This window comes from Lonchura striata, chromosome 5, assembly GCF_050655825.1.
Source record: "Lonchura striata isolate lonStrDom1 chromosome 5, ASM5065582v1, whole genome shotgun sequence".
NCBI lineage: Eukaryota > Metazoa > Chordata > Aves > Passeriformes > Estrildidae > Lonchura > Lonchura striata.
In genome coordinates this window covers 56,745,829-56,760,299 of record NC_140707.1, presented here as the reverse complement: position 1 = coordinate 56,760,299, position 14,471 = coordinate 56,745,829, and the positions used below count along the sequence as shown (strand labels likewise).

Sequence of the window (14,471 nt, the reverse complement as noted above, 5' to 3'; positions counted from 1 at the left end):
GTGAAATATTTTTTAACCAACATGCTTTATTTCATTGGTTAAGTGGCTCTTCTGTTTTAAAAATGTTTCAGTCATGCAGGAAGGCTGAAGGTCTCTCTCCTCGTGTATGTATGTGAGCTTGGAAAATGCATGGGGTATAGTACATAGGCTGGAGCTTGTGTTTAGTATAGTATGGGGGAATCAGATTATCCCATGCATGGAAAGGTAAAAGCTCAAGGCCTGCTATAAGCAGAAGGCAAACCAGAAAGATCACTGGCAACTGGGGATATAGCAGTAACTATAAGAAGATCATCACCTTTCATAAAAATCCTTACATATAGTTCTACTAATGGCTTTTATTAAACATTTAAGCCTTAGGATTCAAGAGATTCATATTTATTATAAAATAGCTGTCTTATTAACACAATGTACAAGCTGAAACAAAGCTAATGAGCCTTAATACTTGCAGGATAATTCAAAGTTTAAAGGTGGTATTAACAAAAATAAAATAAGGAAGAGTGAAAAACTCCAGTTTCATTGTCCACTAGAGAACCTGAGTTTTTTCCTTTTGGGTCATAAAACTAAATCTATTGCTTAACTCTTATACTGTTACTAAAGTAGTGCAAAACCACATGTATGTGCATAATTAAGTACCCCTATGTGACCATAAAAGGTCTCACTGGCTGTTCAAGGGGAAGGCAAGTGGGACTTGATTCAGCAGCATGAAAGAGGGAATGGCATTACTGTAATCTCCCTGTATTTCTTTACTTTGATTCGGCTCACCCTTATGTGGTAGAGTGATGGGGTGTACAGCAGTGGCAACTGTGTTCTAGCGTGCCCTGTGCATCTGAAACACAACAGCAAATTGTCCTGGAACTGCACAGATATTTATCCTATGGAAATCATACCTCAAATCAGACATGCAAAAAACCTGAGGCACTGGGTATTTTAGATATACCTGAAAAGTTAGGTGATTTTTTTATTTATTTGCCTTCTGGTTTTGCAATGGCAGATATGAATGGTAAATAGGTAAGTGGAAAAAAAGTCACTGAGTCCTGCCCTTGAAAATGTACTCTAGCTTAAAGCACTGACACTTCAATCTTTGCATTCAAATGAAGAGACCAAACAAGTTCAAGATACAAACAGAGTAAAGAGCACAGCTATAAAATGACATTTTGGAAGTGACAAGTGAGCAGTTGTATGGTGACCAATCTCCTACCACATTTATGCTCAATTTCATGTGGCCCCATTAGCTACACCACATGTTCTGGGAGCTCCCCATATGTCCCAGTCTTGATAAAAGTTTTTGGAAGTATAAAAAGGGAATGGGTATCAACATAACACAATGGAGGTGTGGGGCAGGGCATACACAGGAGCACTGTTCACATCTCATGCAACACCTAGCTCCACTCCTTGATAAATAATCACATCTTGCTACAGCAAGACCTTGAAGAGGCACAAGGGGTTTTATAGGTGGACTTAGAGCTACTCAGTAGATGCAGTCAAGCTCCTTTTGAGCTGCCTCCCCTGTGAGACTGGAGCCTTTCCCAGGAGGGATCCCTGTGGCAAAGGGCCTCTGTTTGACTGTGAAGCAAACACCACATTGTGCTGGCAGCAGAGAGAAGGAAGCAGAGAGATTTTTTCCTGAGGTAGGAGAAGAGTCACCTGTGCCCTAAGGCTGCTCTGGGGGCTGCAAACTCAGGCCAAGAGACAGAAATAACCCAGGAGTTGTTAGCTGAAGAGCTTGGGTTTACAGACTCTCCAGGAGAACAAGATTTAATGAAAATCTCCAAGGAAAATTAGATAAAATGGACTGAGGTGGATATCAGAAAACTTCTACAGCATAAATCATAAATTCTCCCCAGTTTGGAGAGAGGTAAGAATTTCATCTCCATTAATTTAATCCGGCAGATAGAGATAACAAAGCAGCCTCTACATGGGAGAATTAACATGGCTTGGATTGATACAGAGAGACAAGATGCACTTGCAGGCATAGGAAAAATGCTTCTCTGAGAAAATTTCCACTATTAATATTTTTCCCTTGCAAATGTGGGTCTTCTAAAACACTCTTTTCTTTTGGAAGGATCTAAATGAGGAGGAGGTGGGAAGTAGAGCTACAAAGCATGTAAGAAAGCCTCAAATACATGAGTGGGAGGAAGGAGGAAGAAATTAAAGAATAATGAAGCTTGCATCACTGAGAGCAAACAACAGAAGAAGGGAAATGCACGCACTTGCGGCTAAATTTTGAAGGAACCTAGGCTGAGGTTTCAAACAGCTGTGGTTAACATAGATGCAGGCACAGAGTAATTCAGATGATCTGATCAAAGAACAAAGAAATGTTAAAACTGATTTCATTAGGAAAAATACTTGCCTTAGAGTTAATGGATAAGCACAGGACAAGATGCCCTGTTTGTATTGTTGATATGAGTGTTGATATGAAGTGAGAGGATTATCATCACCTGTAGTAACCAGGTTCATTAAAGGACTTGGGCATTGCTTCAGTGGGGCCAGGATTTTACCCTTCATGGAGTCTCTGTTGGCATCTGTGAGATTTCCTTATGTGATGACAGTGCAAACAGGTACCTATATTTTTAAAAACAATTAATAGAAATATTGTTATTAACATGGTGCCCAGGGTCTCCAGCTCTAGCTGCATCAGTAGTTGAGCCCAAATGTTCAGTTACTTTTGGAGTGTTGTCACTCAAACTAAATCAGACATTTCTACTTTGAGAGCTTCTCCAGTGATCTTCACTCCAACACTTACCCATCTGAACCAAGAAACAAGCCTGGAAGAAGAGCCTGGGGTTGGGTTCATTCCACACCTGATTTTTGTCAGTGCTTTGCTGGAAGGGCATTCAGCATGACAGGCTGATCTGTCCCAACAGTCTTCCAAAAGTTTGCAGAGCTTTTGCGGAGCAGTCAGTAGAAAACTTTCAGCTGAACTGAACAAGGAACCTGTGTGCCTTACACAGGAATCCTGTGGGATGGGATTGTCTCTGTCTCTGTGTCACCAAAACCACCTACAAAATGAAAACTGTAACTTTTCTCAGGAAACCCCAAGGATTTATATTTTTATATTCACTTTGGAATAAACTGAGCCCATCCATCCATTGAAGAGAGGAGCATCAGGGAATCAAGAGGAGGTTTTGCCATCTGCAGATGAGCAATGCTCAGGGACATAGCTAGGACCAAGATGGGGGCAGGGAGACGTTTCATGCCAGCAAGTTTTGCAAAGGGAAAGGCTACGTTGCTATTCCAACCTATACTGGCTTTTCAAAATCAACTTGGAGACAGCAAGAAAAAAGGGCAGGGGAACAGTGCTCCATTTCCTAGTAGAGCTATATTTGATGCAGATAGAAGACCTCATTCCTTTTCCTTTTTCAAATCTTGTCATTAAAATTCAGAGTTGATACTTTTTGTACATTGTTGTGCAATATGCTGGTGCAAAATCTGGGTCTCTTTGTGTCATGCCCACAGCAAAGCATGTTAATCTAAGGCTGGCAGTCCTGTATAGTAGAGTTTGGGTAGGCAGGAAAAAGAATTGGGGGGGTTACAGTTGTCATTCTGTCCTATGTCCGAGCTTTGTGTCCAGGAAAGAATGTATCCCTTAGGTGAAAAGAAAAAATTTCATCCCATCGTGAAACAGCCATTCCCAGCCATTATGATAAAATAAATCTAAAAGGACAAACTAGGCTTTTCCTGAAATCACTACAGCAATCACATATGCCTCGAGCTGTCATTCTACAGGGTTGGTTAAAGAAAGGTAACTTTAAATTAATAATTAAATGCCCATTACAGGCTTGACAGTCTCCAGGTGTGTGGCAGTGCTGATGGCGCCAGCTCCTCTGAGATCCTGCCAGCCTTTGCGCTTGCAGACCGGCCTCTGTTCAGCCCGAAGCTCACCTCACCTGCTTTCATGGCAGCAAGGCAGGACAAGCAGCAGCAGGAGGCCGGGGGGGAGGGCTGCAAAGGGGCAGAGGAGTGGCAGGAGGACCAGGTGCACCCTTGGCATTGCAGGCTCTCATGGCAAGGGGAGATTTCTCTGTTTTCAGCCGTAAATACGATGCAAAGAGGTGCCAGGCCTGAGGCTCCCGGCGGGTAAGATGGTAAAAAATAACAGTTTCAGTTCTGCAGGTCTCGTTTTTCAACGTGTAAAACACCGGCTCGGTGGCACGAAGGCCATTCCCAGTCGCGGCGAGACGGCCAAGGAAGGCAGCCGAGGCGTGCGGGCACTTGCCGCGGGTTGCGCCGCGACGGGCGGACGGGCCGGGCAGGCTCGGCCCCGGTGGGACAGCGGGCCCGAGAGGCTCCCCTGAAGGAAAACGACAGAACGCGTGGGAGCTGCATCCTCCGCTCGAGCCTGCTGCATCCCACTCCCGCGGTGGGAGCAGCACCTCTCAACCCGCCCCCGCCAGCCTCCCGCGCCCGAAGTTTTTCCTTCGGGGAAGCCGGCGCGGGCAGCAGCCGCCGGCCGCGGGGGCCGGCTCGGCGGGGCGGGGCGGGGCGGGCGGGCGGCGCTAGGGCCCGGCGGGGCGCGGCGCCGCCGCCGGGGGCGGGCTGGGGGCGGCAGCGGCGGCGCGGGCTGCGGCTGCCTCCGGCTGCCTCCCGCCGCGGGGCGCGGAGCGGGGCGGCCGCGGGGAGCGCCCACCACCCCGCGGCGGCGCGGGAGCCCGGGACGCGGACAGAGGTAACGGCGGGGGCGTTTCGCGGTGTCATCGGCAGCGGGTGGCCGCCCGCCCGGGCTCGCCGCTATCGCCGCGCCCCGTCGCTCCCGGGCCGGGGAGCCGCGGCCAAACTTTTGGGGCCTCTGGGCCGGCGGCTGCCGCGGGCGGGCAGCGGCGCCGCCCCGGGGCGTTCGTGGGGGCTGCCCCGCGCGGCTGCCGCCGTCCCGCCGCCGAGCAGCCCTGCCGGCGAAGGGCGGTGGGCGAGGGAGAAGGGAGGGGAAGGGCGCCCCGGGGCGAGCCGGAGCCGCGTGCGGGGCGGGTGCCGGGTCCCGTCCCGGGCGGGCCCGTGGGCTCCGGCCCCGGCTCGGCGGGCTCTGCCGGGGCAGCGGCGCAGCCGGCGGCGGGCAGCCCCCCCGCCGCTCCCTTTTGTTCCTGCGTGCCGCCGGCGCTTGGATTCTCTCCCGAGAAGAAGCCGCTCGGTACTTCCCGGGCTCCGTCTGTGCCTGCACACTCGCCTGAAGGGCATCCTCCTCCCGAGGTGTTGGCCTGTCACAGCCGCCGGGAAAGGGATTTTCCCTTCTCCCAACAGCTCCCCGTTGCTTGTCGGTCTTCAGTGCCGGCTCTTCACTTAACTGGACTTATCGTGCGTTAATTCCTTCACAATGTATGCGGGTGTCCCTGCGCCCTGGAGAAGGATTTCCTTATTGACTTGCCGACTGTGATGCGGCCAGGTATTATTTACATCATCAAAAATATGCCTGTGTAAATCTGCTCGCACGGTTACAGTGCGGCTGCTCTTAGAGCCCAGTTTGCCGAAACTTTAATTGCAGCAGGCGATGTTGAACCGTGAGTCCATTTCCGTCCGGGCGGACCGATGCTCCGGTGGGATAGCGGCCTCGCCGAGGCAATCGCGTGTCACGCAGGGACAGATCCTGCTGTTTCATGGGATGAATCAGAAACAAAAATCAGCCAGCAATGAAAATGAGTTTGTGTGGTTTTTAAAACAATGGTGACGTCTGTTAAGGGTACAGTAAATGGGGCAGCAACCCCCCAGTTCTCTCTGGCATAGCCCATGAATCAGCCGGTAAGCGGCATAAACTGTGATCACTTAGCAGCCGAAAATGTAAGGCCTTGCAGCCCTGGCTGCCGGAGCGTTACGTGTCATTAAAGTAGCTCTCTTGGAGGAGAGGGACTGTCCCAGGAGCTACAAAAATCTATAAACACTTTTCTGATTGGTTTAAAAATTTAGACACAGGAAGCGGATGGTATCTAATAACAGACAAGTGGAGACACTGTTGTCATGGAAACTGAGAAGACTCCCCCCGCCTCCCCCCCCCCCCAATGTATTTAAAAAAAAAAAATAGGCAGAAGAAAAAAGTCTGCATATCATCAGAAATGCCTGCAGACCGCCTTGGCTGCTGTTGCCTTTCCCACAGCATCTGTTGAAACCTGAGAACATGCCTGTCAAATCAAGGTCATTTTACAATAAAACCCTGCACTGCCGCCTCCCTCTCTCCTCCCTGGACGTTGTCCCACACTTTCCATCCAAGGAGGAGTTGAGGAGATGCAGCCACCTGTCCCATGGCCACTGGTGTCCTGCCCCAGCCTGGCCTGCTGCTGGGGAACCTGAGAAAAGGCTCAAAGCAGAAGGACCATGGGGCTTAAAAGGCAAAAGTAATAAGGGTTGACTTTTTTATAATTAGATGATCAGGCCATGTTTCTTTCAATGGGCATCTACGGACCTGGGAAATAAAGTTGGGATTGATTTCATTCTGTTCCTTTGTATTATGAAGTTATATTAAAATGTAATGATTTGGACTTGCATATTATGTCCATCTCAGAGATGTGCATCACCTATTAAAAAAAAAAAAGGTAGTGAATGACTCTGGGAAGCCCTTTGCAATGCTTTTAAGAAAAAAATGAAAACACAATTCTGTTATAGCATGCAATGAGGAGAAAAGCAGAGATATGAGAATAAAATATACTTCATTGCTGCTGAATGCAGCATGAGAAAATCAGACTATTATTGTCGTAAATTGAAGTTTTACTTTGCTGGACTATTGAAAGTTTATTGTGTGTGAAGGGAGAGGCTATTTTGCTTTTGAAGCAGGAGAGAGCTCTTTCACAGCAAACTCACAAGAAAGGTGTTAATGTTTTTGCTTATTTTCTTGGGCAGCACCCGTTTATTTCAGATGTTTGTGATAGAGAGATGTCTTTGAGTATTCACTACATTTTCTCAAAAACATTTCTTTTTGTTCCTCTCTTTAATCTTCATTTTGTAGTGACCAAGCTAAGAAATAGTACTTTAGTGCTTCACCACTGTATAAATCATCGTCATTTTGAAACCTTAAATGACTGGTTTGCTTGCCTATTACACTTTTTGTATTATTATTTCTTAAGAGAACCAGGGACTGGTGATCAGGTCGTGCAGATCAGGAGGTAAATCTTGCACGGGACTGAGGTGAAGATGATCAGTAACCTCTTTTCCCACACCCTTGGATCTTGCTGTCCAAAAAACCCAAGGCCTGACTTTAAAATTTGGTTGCAGGCAGAGCAGACTGAAGGGATGGTAGAGCCAGAGGGAGCAAAGCTTGCTTTTGATTGAGGAGTCCCTGTTGGCAGCTGGGCTGGCACCAGCGTGCAAGAGGTGGGACCCTGTGGTGGGCAGAGGCTTAGGGAGTCAGGCAGTTGTTTAATCCAGCTCACTTCTGATGAGACAAATGCTGCTTTTAATTGCTGTGAAGTTCAGATGGAGAAAGTTTGGCTTGGTAGCAAAAGTGTGCTTTTGCTTCTAGAGGCGAATTTCCTGTTGTTGGGAGCACCCTTATCGGCAGGAAGGTTCATGGGCAGGAAACGTGTCGGTTACTTGTTTTTACACACTGAAGGAAATGAGCTGGATTAGGTATCTTCTAGGTTGACCCTTCATCACCCTCCGTGTCTGTGCTACTTTAGTGAGCTCTAATGATTTTAGTTTGTGAAAGTTTTATGGTGTCAGGCATTCCCAAGGGAAATGCAAGAAGTTAAATGCTTGTGTTGTCCTGTCTTTTTTTTTTTTTTTTCTGTTATAAAAAACTGCCCCACTAGCCGCTCTGGGCTGTGTTTTCAGATGTGTCCAATTTGCAATTTTTACCTTTTGAGCCTCATTGCTGATATTCAGCTAGGCTTTTCTTTTTCTTCCCCCATTAAAATGAAAGATCAAAAAATGCACCAGTTATTTTACTAATAGGAGCAGTTCTTACAGTTCTGAACTGCCTTTTATCATGGATCATAAATCACTTTACAGAAATTAATGTTCTAATATCCACAGAAGTTGTGGGAGCATAGGAGGCTGAAACTTAGCATTTCACATGGATTGCACAAAGTTGCAAAGCAAATTAGGAGCAGAGCTGGGAGTCAAATTAATTGCCCCTTAATTAGCAATTGCTAATGGATTAAAACTTTAAAAATATGTTCTCATTTCCTAAGTGTACTCATGCTAATGCACCAGCATGGTGTGTTATGTGTTTGGGATGTGGGGCTGGAGGTGAAAATATAAGCAGTGGTTCCAGAAAATGCCAGTTGTTTTCTGATCTCTGCCCAGCATGGCTGGGATGCCAGGTTGGAGGCTTGTAAGATTAGACATGACTTTGGATGAAGGTCCAGAGCAAAGGTGAGGGCTGCAGTTTAGGTCTGTGTGGTCTCATAAGCAGGGAGGCTCAGGGAAATAAACATTTCTCTGATGTCAGCTCACAACAGGGTTTTTATGGTGTTAAGCTTTGCAGAAGATTTTGAGGGGGAGACATGGAAAAGTTATATAAACTTGTGAGAAGCTGCCTGGCATGCTGAATAGATTCAAGTGGTGGGTTTTTGTTGTAGGAGATGTCTTGGTGTTAGGAGGTGTTCCTGGCAGGAGAAGCTGCCAGGGCTGTCTGGAAGCCTAAGCTGGACTGGAATGGGCCTATCGTGGTTGATGCTGGAATTTACCAGTTCATGACTTCAGATGTAACACAATGAAGTGTGACTTTGGCCACAATTTTGACATATTTGTGATGAAACTGCATCTGCCTTGTTACCTTCTGTCATAACCAAGCCAAAGTAAAATTGTAACAAAATAATAATAATTAAACAAAAGGACTCCAACAGAGCAGTGTTTCAGTTAAGTATAAAATTACAGCTGTGTATTTTCAGAAGCGATCAGCTGATTCTGGGAAACCAGCCTGAAGCTCTGCAAGGCAGGACAGTTTTTGGGAAGTGATTCTGTTCTAGAGTTTTGGAAATTCTGCTCCATTTAAAATGCCTCAAGTTGAGCTGCCAAGCATGAGAGGAACTCAAGCCCTCCCTAAACTCACTGTAAGACTTTAGGTGCCTTTGGCATCCTTGGGACTTAGAACTGTTCTGAACTGAAGCTGGTTGTCTAGCCAAGAGTCTGTACGTTAGGTGTCAGCATAGCCCTCAAAGGACTGAGGCTCCCTGTGTCCTGTTTGTTCCCCTTGAGGATGGGTGCAGAGCAGTGGGGTGGCCCTGCTCTGGAGATGGCTGGTGAAGGGGGCCTGAGGAATGGCTGGAGCTCACCATGGCTGGACACACAACTTTCAGGTGGGTTGTGCAGGACCACCTTCACATGAGCCCGGGCTCTGGTGGCAGCTTGCTGGCTGGGGATTGGATTCTCCCCACCACTCTTAGGGAGGTACATAGGGGACACATTATGCTCTTACAAAACTCTCCATAAGGTGCATCTATTTTATAATGTCTGCAAAAATTTGACAGGCTAAGTCTACTGGAGGCAAAGCTTCTACTTATTATGTTGGACAGTATTTTGTTGCTCTTTTATTTCTCTTGTCTGTAGTCTAAGAGTCTCTGCTGGACATGGTTTTCTCTGTGTCCACACTGACCGCAGGACAGATGGCAAGGCTGTGACCTCTGATCAGGCTTGCTAGGTGCCACTGAATGGAAAGATCTGCCTAGATGTTTGATGCTGGGATTTTTTTCGTGACATTAGCAGGAATTTATATCAATGTTAGCTGATACAATGAAATTTCCAACACTGAATGTTTTACATTTTACTGAAAACAGAGTAAAGCCAAATAAAGACAAGTATTGCAGGAGTGGGATGCATTTGGCCTATACCAGTTTCTTCCTTTGCCTATCTCCCATGTTCTGAGTGGCGGTGGGATCCTGCACTGAACTGTTTGCTCAGGCAAAGTGTGAGATTCCCTAGTGGGATCCTAATGGCAAACTGCTTACCTGCCACCAGCTTGCTGATAGAGCCCACTCACCATGTCTGGGCATATTTACTTTTGTTGCAAGAAGAACACTCTAGATGTCATAACAGACAGGAATTTATGTACAAGGTAATCCAAGCTAGACCCTGGAAAACATTTTACAGAATGGCAGCTTCGTTGGAAATTGCTTCTTAATACTATGTGGCAAAACCCTTGTTCTTTTTAGTATGGTTCTCTGCCAGGCCTATGTTTGCCCCACTGTCTCCTGTGGCTGTGCCTCTGGTCCCAGGCTCACCAAGGCTCCCCTGTCCACCCGCTGGCACCTCTGCAGGACCCCACTACAGAGCTGCTTTCTGGGTTAGCTCTTGGGCTTCATAGTGAGGCCAAACTTTTCCCTGGACAAAACTTCTGGCATAGCACACAGCTATGAACATGAACTCCCAGCCTAACCCATCCATAGAGAGCCCTGCTCACTGTTAGTTCCCTCAGTGAGATCTTCCTGTGGACAATTTAATTGCTGGCTGGGCTTTCTGTGGACAGAGCAGAGGCATTAGAGGGGTTATGAGAGGTTATTAGAGATGGGAGGAAGCTGTAGGTCTGACCCATCTAGATTTAACTGATTTATGTCTCATTTTATCCCCAGTTCCAACTTGGGTTTGTAAAACTGGGTTTTACAGTAGATCATTTGTAGAAGCTACTCAATTAATATGTTAATTTTACCAGCAGATTTTGTAAAGCTTTTATGTTGGAGGTGGTGAAGGGATCCAAATGTTTTGATCCTATTTCTATCATTATCTTCACTGTGTTTTTCTTGCTCTGTTCTTTGCAGAGAGGAGTGAAATTTTAATAATTCACTAATATACTTTCACTTCATTAACATTTTATCATTTTGGCATGGTGCATATGGTGAAGTCCTTAGTACTCTCATTAAAGACCTGATCTTCGTGCAGCCCTCCAGGTGTGGAAAGCCCTAAATGCAGATGCTATACTGCTTTTTTGGAAAGTGCTTTTTAAAAAAAATAGATACTAGTCTGAAAAATAACATGTGAGATGTTTTTTGGTGTTTTTTTTTTTTTTTTTTTTTTATAAACTGGAAACATTTAACAAAGATGGCTACAGTGGCTAGGTCAAATCCACTAAGTGCCAAGTCTCCAGTCATTGCAAAACTCCACCATGTGATCTAGAGAGTGTGAAGATGCAGGGTGTTATTGTGGTAACCATTGCATCATTTTAAACTGCGGCATTTGGCTTAAGCAGAGATTTATATTGATATTAAAATGGTTATGAAACTTTCAGCTCACCTGGGATAACACAGTGCTTGGTGTTAGGGTGCACAAATAACATGTAATCGTGTAATCTTGGTGATTCAGTACATGCATTTGCAGATGTTCCCACCTTGTGCTTTTTAATTGTGTCTGAATTTAATATTGGTGTTCAGCTTTCATGGTGGCTCTCCTTCCTTTTTAAAATTCTTTTTTAAAATTATTTTTTTCTCTGTTTTATCATAGTGTAAATCTGTGAATTAGTGAATGATTTCTTAGTGTTAATTAAATATAATTAGCATACCAGATTATTTCAGATATATTCAGAAGGCTTAAGAAGCCAAGCACTGGCTTAGGAGTGGGCAGTGAGTAGATACACAAGGCTGGAGAGTTGGAAGGGAATGTTCTGGGTTGGGAGCAGTGGAGAGCTAAGGGACGTTTAAGAATTTCAGAAGTCATGTTTTGAAAAGAATGTGGCTGTTGAGAGTCCAGGGGGCAAGAGATCACAGTAATAAATACGGGAGATATTTAGGGAACTGGCTGAAGGTTTTTACTTGTCAAATAGAATATATTTGCTTTTACAGGCACCAGGACCAAAGCTCATATCTTGTAAATTGGTATAATGCCATTTGAGTTAGTGGAATTACACTGACTTACACCACCTGATGATGTGTCAGGTGATATTACAAGAAGAGTGAGGCTGTGAAGAATGGTGAAACTGGATGAGGTTATAAGCCTGGGCAACAGGGAAGGTGGAAGTTTGTTTAGGAGGAATAGAGAGGCTGGGCAAGCAAAGGAAGTTCATAAGGTCCATTACGGCTATATTTGGTTTGATTTGATGATGAGATGTCAGCAAGACAGGATGAGAGATGGGCTTGGCTGGAGAGGAGAGTCAGTGTCAGAAAGTACATTTCACATTGGCATAGTAGGAACTGGTGTCAGAGTGAATAAGATCATACCCAGGGTGTGGAGGGTATACAGGACAGACCAAGACTAATGCTACAGCAGAGGATGTGGAGGTACAGAACAATCAGACAAGGATGAACAGGGCCAGAAGACAACATCTCACAAAGCCAAGATTGGACAAATGTCTTTCCATCTGAAAGGAGGAATAGCAGAACCATAAAATATTACTTAGTGTTCAGAATAGAAAGGGAATGACACTGACATTTTTAAAGACACAAGCCATGAATAATCTGTACTACTTAGTAAACTTTGAAAAGCTGAACCAGTATGTCTAATTTTTCCCCTCCTCATGTCTATTACTGCAAAGTAGTCTCATGTAATGGTGCAGCAGACCTTAATGTCCTGGGGGTGGTCACAGCAGTGTCACTAATGGGCGCTGCGCTGTGGTGCTGCCGCAGCTGCGCTGTGCCGAGCTCTGCGCCAGGCTCTTCTGGGGTGACGTGGCCCTGTCAGCCCCAGCTCACCCTGGGGACCCCAGCTGGGCACTGGGCCTGCTGCCCCTGGGATCCCGGGGCAGGCTGCAGTTGTGTTGCTCAGGAAATTCAAAGAGGTGCTGGGAAGTGACAGTGTCCTGATGAAATACAACGGCATTGTAGCTGCAGTTGCTGCACCCTGGACATTAGACCCCAGGTCAGGGAGTGGTGCAGTGTTGAACCACCTGTGGGTATAGGGAAGCAGGGGAGGCAGCAGATGAGTTCCTGCTGATCTGCTGTGTCTGGCAAGAGCAGGGCTGGGTTGTGATGAGGAAGGTCTGAGAGAAACATGGCAGCTTCAGTTTGTGTTGTGGCTGGAGATTTCACTCAGGATATAGTAGCTTCGTGCAAGGAGGAAGAAAACACAGACTGGAAGAAATTAGGTAAAATGTGGGGGAAATGAGATTAAAATATAGGAAAAATGTAGAAATTAGGCATATGTATTAGTGTGGTCACCCATGTTCAAAAGTCCGTCTCACTACTGGAGCAACTGTAAGTCATTTGCAGTCCTGGGGCCCAGTGCAACAACTGCAACCAGACTGATTGGAAATGAGACCGACTTAATGGTACCAAAACAAGAAAAAAAGACCCTGAACAATCCAGCACGAATTGTGAAAAGTTATGTGTGTTTTAAAAATCCTTTGTTTTTGCTAAGCCAGGGTATAATTTCTGACAGGTGAGGAAATCTGCATTTCCTGTTGGTGACTCTGGTGATCTCCCAGACCAGAAGAGCGTCTCAGAAGCATCCAGCCCGGGTAGAAAAGCCAGTGTCTTTATAAACAGAAAGCATTTTGGCTTTCCATATGGCATGATTTGTTTCCTAGTTGTATGGAAAGCTGCCATTGCAGCAGTTTGAGAAAATAGGCTGAGCATCTTGAAGCTAAAATTGTTGAGAGGTGACTCCTGGGGAAAGCAAGGAAAGATGTGGTGGGCTTGGAGGCACAGTCATAGATGTGAAGCCTCGCTCTGTGGCTCACTCGTGGGTTCTCCCCAGAAAGCAGTAGTTCCCCTGTTGCAGTGCTGAGGCTGGGAATGCCAGGACCTGCTCCCATTCCAGCGCAGTTGTCAGGAGGTGGAGGACTGGTGTGTGCTCCTGCAGCAGCCTTGCTCCAGTTCCTAGAGGGCTGACAAAGAGGTCATGCACCCTCAGCTGTCACCCAGGCTGATTAGAGACTGTGGCTGTAGGATCAGGTTGTCTGGTGGTTTGTGCCTGGAATAGAGCAGATGAGAGGGCCAGGAGCAAGTATGTAGCCCCTGAGACCCTTTTTAAGGGTATAATTTTACAATGTTAGTGGCAAAGGCTTTTTTTTACCAGAAAAGCAGTGTTATCTTTCCTCAAAGAGCTGCACGAAACAGCCTTTGCTGTGCTGATGTTGAGAATAGTATTAGTCTTGCCCACTTGCCCTTTCTCCCTTTTGAGGGTTATGTCCCAAGCTGGTGGACTCTACCCACTCCCCACATGGTCTGCACTTGGTTTATTTGATCCAGGCTTCCTCTCATTTTGCCTTTTTTGCTCTCTGGTCAAATGAGGATGCCCGATCATGGTGTGATGGGGACAGTTCAGTAAATGCTTTGACATCTGGTGCAGAATTTTTGGTAGTAATTTTTATTCTGAGTTTGTGATCAATCTTGATTGCTGCTGTTAGCTACTGCTAGTTCTGTGGGGATACAAGCTGGGACTACAGAGCAGCTGGGATTCTAGGCTTGCTCCTTGAAGGACATAGTATGGAATAACAATTTTCTTTCTGACCCCAAAAACTTTTAGTCAAATTAAGGTATTTGGAGCAAAAAATCTCTCCAGTATAGAAGTCTCTATACCAGTATAATTATTTGTCCTGCTTTCATGTTTCACATGCTTTATTTAAGCTCCTATCACCCTCTAATAACTTAGGGACATTGGGGAAATTTGGTAGGTATGCACAGTAC

At 46.0% G+C, this 14,471-nt stretch overlaps 1 protein-coding gene and 1 long non-coding RNA gene across 9 annotated transcripts in view; one reads left to right on the top strand and one right to left on the bottom strand.

Annotated features, from left to right (window-relative positions):
• Positions 1-945: 945 nt before the first annotated feature.
• Positions 946-4,404, bottom strand: LOC146767387 (uncharacterized). Its single transcript, XR_014955732.1, has 2 exons — positions 2,744-4,404; positions 946-2,562 (listed from the first exon to the last, which is right to left on the bottom strand). It is a non-coding gene; the product is annotated as an uncharacterized LOC146767387 (long non-coding RNA).
• A 129-nt stretch (positions 4,405-4,533) lies between these two features.
• The window catches only part of FOXN3 (forkhead box N3), a 207,365-nt gene continuing 197,427 nt past the window's right edge, over positions 4,534-14,471 (top strand). For 6 of the 8 annotated variants that reach the window (XM_077783993.2, XM_077783992.2, XM_085580641.1 and 3 more), the window contains exon 1: positions 4,537-4,666. The gene's annotated coding sequence lies outside the window, so the exon portion shown is untranslated. Of the gene's footprint in view, positions 4,667-14,471 lie in introns of all 8 variants that reach the window. The other 2 variants (XM_021531919.3, XM_085580642.1) reach the window with 2 other exon arrangements.